The sequence below is a fragment of the Manacus candei genome, unplaced genomic scaffold (assembly GCF_025592945.1).
Source record: "Manacus candei isolate 608988 ecotype Guabito, Panama unplaced genomic scaffold, ASM2559294v1 h1tg000033l, whole genome shotgun sequence".
In the NCBI taxonomy this organism is placed as follows: Eukaryota; Metazoa; Chordata; class Aves; order Passeriformes; family Pipridae; genus Manacus; species Manacus candei.
Genome location: NW_026138081.1, coordinates 1192501 through 1202500, shown reverse-complemented (window position 1 = coordinate 1202500; position 10000 = coordinate 1192501). Strand labels below are relative to the sequence as shown.

Sequence of the window (10000 nt, the reverse complement as noted above, 5' to 3'; positions counted from 1 at the left end):
TAAAAATTCATAAATTCATACAGACACTTAAAAGATTCTACCACAGCTTATAAACTAACATGTTATTCAAACATAACAAACAAAAGGAACTGAGAATGCAAAGCCAATAGCAATTCTTTTGCATCCACAAATCACTATTGCCATACATTGTTAAACATCCTGGACATGATTTTTCACTAAGGTGTAATGATTTTCCGTTAATAAGAAAATAGGCTTCTTTAGGCAAGGATTTAATATTTAATTTTTGCTATCCATCTACTTTGTGAAATAACACACCAGCAAATAGTAGAGAAAACTTGGAAGGAGGCAAATATTAGTGTCAATTATATGCTAAGTTAGCAGTAATTAGGGAATTATACAATAAAGTCTATATCCACTACATTATGTTTTTAATGATCACTGTAACAAGCATTTAAGTGACTGTGATACACTAAGGAATGACCAATGCCACTTTATAAGGTTGAAACATCACTAAACTCTTACAATTTTCAGACATGTCATAAGAAAGAAAATTAAAGAAAAAAAACTGTCCTAAAAAAATCTTTGTTCAAATTCATCAGTAAAATTCATAAGCTAAGGAAACAAACGATTCACACACACATACACAAAACCAGAGAAAAATCACAAAGCCCCGTCAAGGGTTAGACCCTGAGAACAAGCAGAAATACATGTCCATTTCCTCATAACAAAAAGTTAGCAGTAGTGTGACATAAGTTGACACACAATAAATCAGGTTGTTTAAAATGTTTTGTAAGGACCTAACAAAAGTTAAGCAATGAGGTTATAGAGGATTCAAATACGTCAAACTCAGGTTACGATCCTGAGTGAAGATGAATCTGAGTAAACTGGCACCTATTGGAAAGCTGCAGCTCCACACAGATACAAACTTCAGGTCAAGCACATGATGGCCTTGCATATGTCTTTTCAGGGCTGGGCCCTGATTTAACTTACAGAAAGAAAAGCAAAGAAATTTCAGAGCATAAGACAATACATGCTTCAATAGCAGATTGAGAAAAAGGATTTTGTAAGTGAAATGTGTGCCTCTTCATTCTGTCTACTGAATTGTTTTACCAATCTAAAAAGAAACATAAAATTAACTGTAAATCAAGCAATCCTTGATACTGAATGCAAGTAAACACTTCTGTCATATTGGATCAGCTAGGGAAAGCACTGACAAAAAAGAGAATCAGCCCTGAAGCAGAGAGAAAGAACAAAGTTCTTCAGAAAAGTAGATGGAATTTGAGACAGGAAAGAAACTCTACAGTTTGGAAAAAAAGCTTAGGATTGATTGTACTGCTAAGGACTCAAAATTATTTTTAAAAGCTGTTACTATTACTTGAACCTTCAGTTGTTCATAGCTTTCCTCAAGAAAACAACAACAGGGAATCTCCTAAAGTAACAGAGATACTTTAGACTATTCACACAGTAAATTTAATCTGAATTATGGTATTTCGCTCTTTGAAAAGTAAAGAATTTGGGGCTTAACATTTGGAGGCTACATCTTCAGAGACACTAAAGTAGAGTCCAAGACAGAAAATATTTCCAAATCATCGCATCCAGTCATGCACAGTGGAAGAAACAGGTCAGTTATCTGTATGTTTTACTAGTCTATAAATTGGCTGAAACAAGCTTTTGTATTCCCTAATGACTGGCTATAATTAGGCTGAATAAGAAGAAATGGACTTGGAAATATTATCAAACTCCTTATAACCTATATCTCCTGCTTAGACTCACCTGGAACCATCACACTCATTTCTGCCATCCTATCTCAAAATGTCCACTGCAAGTACTAAGAGTTCAAGGATAGAAAAGAATCAGTGGTGGCCTAAAAAACCATAAAATATTTGGGCAAATGAAAAATTTATTTTAGAAGACACAAAAAAAAAGGGACACAACAAAAGATGATGCCTGCTTACCATTTCTGTTGAGTATCAGAACATCCATGAGCATTCAAATTACTCCGAAGAAAGCATTTAAACATTTTTTCAATGCAAAGGCATGTTTATGAAACTCATAGATACAAAACAACAGGGCCAAAGACATCACAGGATTTAAAAAATGCTGGATATTTAGCATTGTCAGTACTCAAAAGAAAACCATGCAAATGAAAGAGTAGATATTCTCAAAAAAGGATCAGCATTTTGGAAGTGATTCAAAACAAAAGCCAGTACTTGCTTTAAGAACTTCTTTGGGAGACAAAAGATAGATGGGTAAAGGTTATCTGTAAGTAACTGCTGCAGGGTGGAGTTGGGAGAAACATATTCTCAGTGAATTTTTTGACTAGCTGCTTGCTCACTCCCCCACCAGCAGGATCAGGGAGAAATTTGAGGGGTAAAAGGTAGAAAACTTGTGGGTTGAAATAAAGAACGGTTTAATAGGGAGAGCAAAAGGAACTCACACAAGCAAAGTAAAACAAGGAATTAATTCACCACTTCCCATGGGCAGGCAAGTGTTCAGTCATCCCCAGGAGAGCAGGGCCCAATCATGCCTAACATTTACTTGGGAAGATAAATGTTATCACTTCAAATGTCCCCCCTTCCTCCTTCTTTTCCTCAGTTTATATACTGAGTATGATGTCATATGGTCTGGAATATCATTTTGGTCAGTTTGGGTCACCTGTCCCAGCTGTGTTTCTTCCTAACTTCCCATGCACCCCCAACTTCCTTGCCAGTGTTGCAGTACGAAATGCAGAAAAGGCGTTGGCTCGGTGCAAGCCCTGCTCAACAATAACAAAAACATCTTTGTATTATCAACCTTGTGTTCAGCACAAATCCAAAACACAGCCCCATACCAGCCACTGGGAAGGAAGAAAATTAACTCTACCCCAGCCAAAATCAGTATACCCACCAAACCAAACACTTCACTGCATACACTTCTCTTTGGGTGAAAAGAATAGAACAAACAAGAGATGTAGCCATGCAGCTTAACACACTACTGGAAGGCATTCAGTAGAATAAATGGAGGATAGGTACTCTATAGAATGGACTAGACTTTTTTTTAGCCACCAAAACCAGGGTGGTTAAGCCATAATGAATTTTTTGGGAGAGGTATCACCACAAATTTTGTATACATGAATAAGAGATGAAAGTCAATTAATAATTCCTTAAAAAGAGTAAGCAATCAGTAAAATAATATGCACATCATGCGGACTGGAAACATATTCCCTTTTTCACTGAAGAAAACAACTGGGAACAGTTTTAATGTTTAATTACGGAAAAGTATTATAAGCCATTTATTAAACATGTTTTGATTGGCTCCATCGTGTACTAAGGTCAAAATACAATTTCTAAATTCTCAAGCTATGACGTACTATGAGCTTTATGGATACTCTGCATGATTTCTTGGAGCCCTCAATCATTATTTTGACAGTTTTATCATACTGTAATAGACTTCCTTTAAGATAATTACAGTTACTATGTTCAATTTCAATCTTCTGTAGGACTTTTCATCTAGATAATCACACCTAGATCTTGTTTCTTTCTTTTGCCATACATATACAACAAACTTTGTAAAATAGTTTTAATTATTTAACAGTGTAACTTTAAGGCTTACCAAAAGAAGTTCAAGAGCCAATTATACAAGAAAACTTTCATACTTAAAATCTCTCACAAAATTCATTTTATAAGCAATGAGCACCTACTTTCGCAAAGCAAAAATCAGAACATGTAACACTGATAGACCACAAAAGTTACTTAAAGATGTGAAGTTGTATACATCTCATGTTTCAATTTACACCTATTTCTCATTGTATCACTACATCACCACTGTCAACAGCCTGCATCTATCTTCCTAATAACCTCCCCATAGGTAGCAGCAGGCTGTTCCTCAGCCCCTCATGAAACCATCTCTTCTCCTAGCTGAAAAAGCCCCAGTTCCCACAGCCTCTTCTCGCGTGGCAAGTGCTCCAGCCTGTTTACCATCCCAGTGGCTCTCCAGTGAACTCTCCTCAGTCCCCTTTACACCTGTGGTTTAATGCAGGAGTCGAGTTTTGCTGCTGAGCTGAATCATTCTCAAAGGCATGAGAGAGTACAGCGCTGACCGTGCTGCAACCACAAAGCAATGTGACTGAGTAAAGCTGAGATGACATGTCTACCCCTGCTGCCTAAAAGTTCTGCCCAAAGGTATTTTTTGAGTGATCTAGCCCACCTAAACTATTCCTTTCAAAATCAGAAGAGATCTCATCTGGCAGCATTTTACTTTGTTGACTTGTTTATTTTCTTTTAATTTTCAAACAGTGGTTTCCAAGCTCCTCAGAGAAAGAAGTGATTAAACTCAGGTAAGTTTATTTCTTGAAGGCTCTAATATTTTTTGGATTAAGGAGACCCAAAAAGGAAAGACAAAAAAAAAAGGAGTTTGTTTTAACTAAAATGTTAGAACATCTAAACTAAGGAGAGGTCTCAGGGTCATTGATCCTACATGGGAAAAAAAATCCCAACATCATCCCTCAGCAAATTGTTTTTCATTGGATTTTAAGTATCTTTTCACTGTTTCTTTTGGTGTTTTTCATTGTTTGCTTAAGAGAGTCCTGAAACATTTGGATCTCCCTTTCAGATGAGTCTTCCTGTATTTTGTTGTATAGTTAGCTTTATAATTGAGAAGTTTTAGTAACACCCTTCAGGGACTGCATTCAACACCCTTTTTAGCTTTTATGTTTTTTGCTCAAGCAGAGTCATTCTGAAGTAGAAACAAGTTAAGTCACGTAATGCTTTTTTAGTGCCTTCAATATGAAGTACCTGGATGCTGTAGTTATTCAGGACAAAACTGGTGGCAAGATGTTCCAGGGATTTAATACTCTGTGCTTCAGCACAGTGCTGCATATTTGGTAGGGGAAAGTCTGAAGAAAAGTTTAAATTGGATTATTTGCAACAAAAGGTATTTTTAGAGAAGACAGCAAGGCCCATTCCCACTGCTATTGATAACACTGAAGTAGCATTTATACATTATACAGAGTTACTGACTCTGCTATGGAAGGAACGCATCTCATGCTAAGGGATGCTTACCTCCTGTGAGTTAGAAGATATGCAATTCTCTAAACAGAAACAACTTAATGTAGTTGAGGACCATGATCTAAAGTCTGAGATGACATTGGTCAAGTAGCTCACCAATGTGCAATGGTTAACACTAAGCATGTTCCTGCCCAGTTAGGACATAGGCTTGCTCTAACATATTCTCGAAAGAGAAGTTAGGATAGTTCAAAAAAAGGTAACTTTTAGCACCTGAAGGCAAACAGCTTTTCTCAGCAATACTGTCTCCAGAAAAAGTCTCTCCAGCACCGATTCATCAATGCACTACTGAGGCTGCATTCATCAGACATTTATACAGAAATAGGAAGACTGAGCCTTTCTCAGTGCTACAGAAAAATTTTCTCTGAAAAAGCAGACAACAGACTTACAGAGGTTAAAAAGAAAAATTGCCCTTCATTTTGTGTTCATCCATTTTTCCCCTTCTGGCTTAAAGAGGAAGCAAGGAATGAACATGTGTGGATTCAGAAGTATCTAGTCTTCATAAATCCATGCCTGTCAAGTTTAAGATTGAATCTTTGCTTTGACACAAGCTCTCTATAGGACTGTGGCCAAGTTAATTAACCAGCTCATGGTTCAAATGTTTCGTTTGTAAACTGGGAGGAGTATCTGGATGAAAACTCAAGCTGGCTACTGAATAAGCGAGTATTTCAAGATCATCATCAAGAAGGTGGCATGTAGTGGTTAGAAACCTGGTCATGTCAGCATCATTCACTTCAATTGTGCATGCTGTCCAGAGTAAGTGGAAATAAAAAAAATATTTTCCCACATATAAAATGAAAAGACAGACCAAGGGTGCTGGCTTCACTAAATTATTTTCAGTATTCATGTTGAAAAATATACAGTAAAACTAGTCACATGAAAACTATTCTTTAGCATTGTAGACATACCCTCCTGCTTCTGTTGCACTGTGGAAAATAAGCTGCTTACATGTATTCAACATAGGGTCTCTAGAACCACTCTCCAGTTTCTTCAACAATAGTTTTATTTCAGTTGCCAATTTTCACTTGTAAGAGAAATTTGCTTTGAATACCTGCATGAGACCTGTTCTGTTACAGCATTCCTACATGACAAGACTATTACATGATAAATGAAAAAAACAGGTTGTTAATAGTCAGTCCAATACTGATATAAAAAGAGCTCCCCATTCCTAAAAAGAGAAAAAGTGAAATACTGACAAGCAGATTAAAAAAATGGAGTGTAATCTAATTTCAGAGGCAGAATCCATTTTGGACATGGAAACAGAAGAATATTTTTTGTGTTTTGAGGATGCAGAATTTGTTTTCACTAGTGCAACTGATCTGCTTTGAAAGCTGTCCTTATCCTGGCTGTCCACTCTCACCAGGCAACTGAGGGAACATAGATGTTTCCCACAGGCAAGAGGAAGATACACAATAATGAGATATGTAAATTCATTTTTTTTTCCAGAGAGGGAACTTCTACTTCTGAGAGGACAGCTGGTATACTTTCTGTCCATGTCTTTGCAAAAATATTCTGCATTATCAGCATGAATTCAAAGATAGGAAGATGGAGAAATGGAAAAGTTAAGAGAAACTTCAAATGCTTGTTTAGAAGCACTATCATTAGTTAATATCAAAAATGGGACTTTCTCAAGTCTCTGTGTTAATTACGTGTGCAAATGCAAAGAACCTGTAATTTATGATTTTATCATTTTGAACAGTCAACAGAATGCAAACTTAAAGGACCACAGTCAGAAGCCACACAGTAAAATATGCTTAAGTAAAAAGCTCTTGATTTCTGATACTAATTAGCTGAACAACATTTCCTCCATGTGGATAAACACATGCAAAAAAGTATAACAGAACATTGCCAAGACCTACTGTGCACTTTTACTTTTTACTAGAAAGCAACCTACCACAATTTAAGTTTTTGCATATTCAGTAGACAAAGTGAACACAGTGTTATATTTTGATTGTTTTTACAATCAGCAATATATTGCAGTCTACATTTTCACAGCCCGAAAGACTGTGATCAGCCTTGTTGAATGCCTAGACTTGTTAGGCACTCAGCAAATTCTCTTAAATGTGCTGTATTTTAACATAATTCCAGGCTACTAGCCTGAAACCAAATCCTTACTTCTATGGATTCTGCATTAGTGCACTCTGATAATTAGTCAATGGTAAAACACTTCTGAAAGATGAAGTGTACTCCTACAGTGTATATATATCTCAGATAAAAACCCCCGTGTAATAAGGAAAAATGTGAAAAAAGACAATCAAATGTATATTTGTATCAAACGTATGGAGACAAGCAATTTGATATTCTATCAAAAGAGCTTCTTTAGAGTTGAAAATAATTTCTAAAAGCTATTTATGTATTTTTAGGAGAGGTGCTACAACTTTGAAATTAGTTTTATATATGTTAAAGATTGTTGACATATAAAGAACTCACTTTTAGGCAGTATTCTCAGAGCAAACAGATTACATTATGTATGCCGCGTAGACATCCTAGGCAATTTTGAAGTCAGTTTTTTATTAAAAATAGTTCCTAAAATTCAGTAATAGTTATAGTTGTACTGTGCAATCAGTAATGCTGCACAGTTTGTTGCAGAACAGTTTTCTAAATACTGTCTTCTGTCAGTGTGTCTCCACTGGGCAAGTGGACTGTAGATGCATTTCAACAGAAGCAATGGATACTTGTTGCTCTGTGCAGCTGTTCAACTTGAGCATATAAACTGCATCTCACTGTTTTTTTAAAAAACTTCACCAAAAGCTGAGTGTAGAAAGCCTGATGATATGGATTTATCTTTTAAAGCTGCTTATTCAGTCGCTAAGAGAAAGTAGAGGAAGGTGGGAGGATATTCTGACCTCATATACATGTTACTGTCATATTAATAATCAATAGTAGGTAGTCCTATAGAAGAAGCTTGAGACTGTATTTTACATTATTATCTAAATGTAAATAAAAAGAGGGTAGAAAAGGTAAGATTAAAGAAAGGTGTAAGATTCAGCCCTTCTTCTTCTTTATGTAGTTGCAATCATGAATTTCTATTCCTGTTTACCATCTTTAACGATGATCTGGAGCATGTAGGAGTATAGTTTCCTCAAGTGTTCAGATGACAACCAATTGGGAGGCAGGGCTGCCATTCAGAGGGGCCTAGACAGAAGACAGGTCACAGGATGGGCCAGCAGGAATCTCACTAAATTTAGTAAAGGCCAGTGCTGTGTCCTGTACATGGGAAGAAGGAATCTCAGCAACAATGCAAGCTGGGATGAACAGGCTGGGGAGGAGCTCTGCAGAAAAGGACTTGGGAGCCCTGGTGGGTCAGCAAACTGAATGTAAGCCAGCACTGTATTATGGCAGAGAAGGTGGACAACAGCAACCTGAGCTTTATGAAAAGGAGCAGAGCAAATAGATTGAGGGAAGCTATTATCCCCTTTACTTAGCATTTATTAGACTGTAACTAGAATACTGTTTTGTATCCTGGAACTCAACACTTGGAATTCTATGTTTTAAAAGGATTCCAAGTACATTTTAATAACAACATCAACTTTATTTTTCTTCTTAGGATACAGAGATAACTGCAATATGTGGTGTTACATTTATAGAGTTTCATTATGCTTATATAAGGCACCCTCTCTCCTTGGCCCCACAGTTTTGTTTGGAGTTAATCTTCCATACGTTGATAGACTAATCTGAGAGCTCTAGTAAGGTAATAGGCAAAAGAATTATTATAGTGCTTGGTTGAATAATAGGTTTTGAACATGGTTAAGTCAAAGGATATACAGAGAGAGCACATTCTTCAAACTGTACAGCATCCCATTAGAAAATGAATCTGGTCACAACCTGAAAACTGGCACACAAGGCTCCCCTGTTCCCCCTAATATCGAAAACACTAAAAGGATATATTTTGTTTGCATCCAGAAACAGTGAACTTTTCATTTACAACATTGTCTTTTGATGTACTTAAAAACCTCTAAGTGGTATAGAGATCAATTCTAAGCTCTATTACTTCATATAAAACGATGAGAACTCGAGTACTTTTGATTGCAACTGCAATATACTGCAAAAATAGGGAATTTTGTATGATATCACACTAACCTCTACCCTAAGATCAAAGTTACCAGAAAAGGAAAAATAAAAGGCTATCAAATAAAGAAGTCTGTTTTCTGGAATGGAAGGAGACTAGGCTACAAAGTGTAAAACTTCCCACTGTCCTTAAACTACTTGGGCAGAACTTAAGCCATGTTCCATTTTTATATTTAAAAACAATACTAAAGCTATTATACTGTTGTTACTGTAACTTTTACAACAGCAAGCTCCTTTCCTAGGAGTATAGGTCAGCTGGTGGAAAGCTTTTTCATCGCTAGTACTGATATCTTTATATAAAAATATCCTTCCAACAGATTTTGTTGCCTACCTTGCAAATAAAAATATAAATACTTCTGCCCAGTGATAATTCTGTCCCCATAATCCTTCGCCCACAGATTTACTTTTCTAGTTTCCGATTATTTAGAAAGAAAAACTCCTTCCCAAAAATTTTCACTTATAAGACATACATACTATAAACAACTTTGACCTGATACATGCTGCATTTAAAAGCGTAGCAAAACCACATTTTCTTTATATTTTAAATATACTACCGTAAAGTGGGTTGTGTGTCTTTTTTAAATACTTTGAGTTTAAATACTTTGAGTTACATGAAATCTTCTAATCCTTTGCATTGTGTAATTCTATGCTTTAAAGTCTAAACACAAGAGTGTCAAAAGTAATTTGTATAATACTGCACTACTCTGTGTTTTAGTAAAGATATGCTTTAGTGGAATAGAGTATTGCTGGAGCAATAAGCTTTGTGTTTCTCCTGATGCATATCATCCATACATTTTTGTAGAAGCAAACAATTTAGAACTATGAATTGATTAGTGAAAGTAATAGTACAGCTACAGTACTTTCCTCTCCCTGAGGTAAAGCTTTTTTCAATTTTAAAGGGGAAAAATTAAAAATACAAACCCAAGACT

At 36.0% G+C, this 10000-nt stretch overlaps 1 protein-coding gene across 5 annotated transcripts in view; it reads right to left on the bottom strand.

Moving 5' to 3' along the window:
* Nucleotides 1-10000, bottom strand: part of CDIN1 (CDAN1 interacting nuclease 1) — a 124726-nt gene that overhangs the window by 79260 nt on the left and 35466 nt on the right. The gene's annotated exons all lie outside the window — the stretch shown is intronic.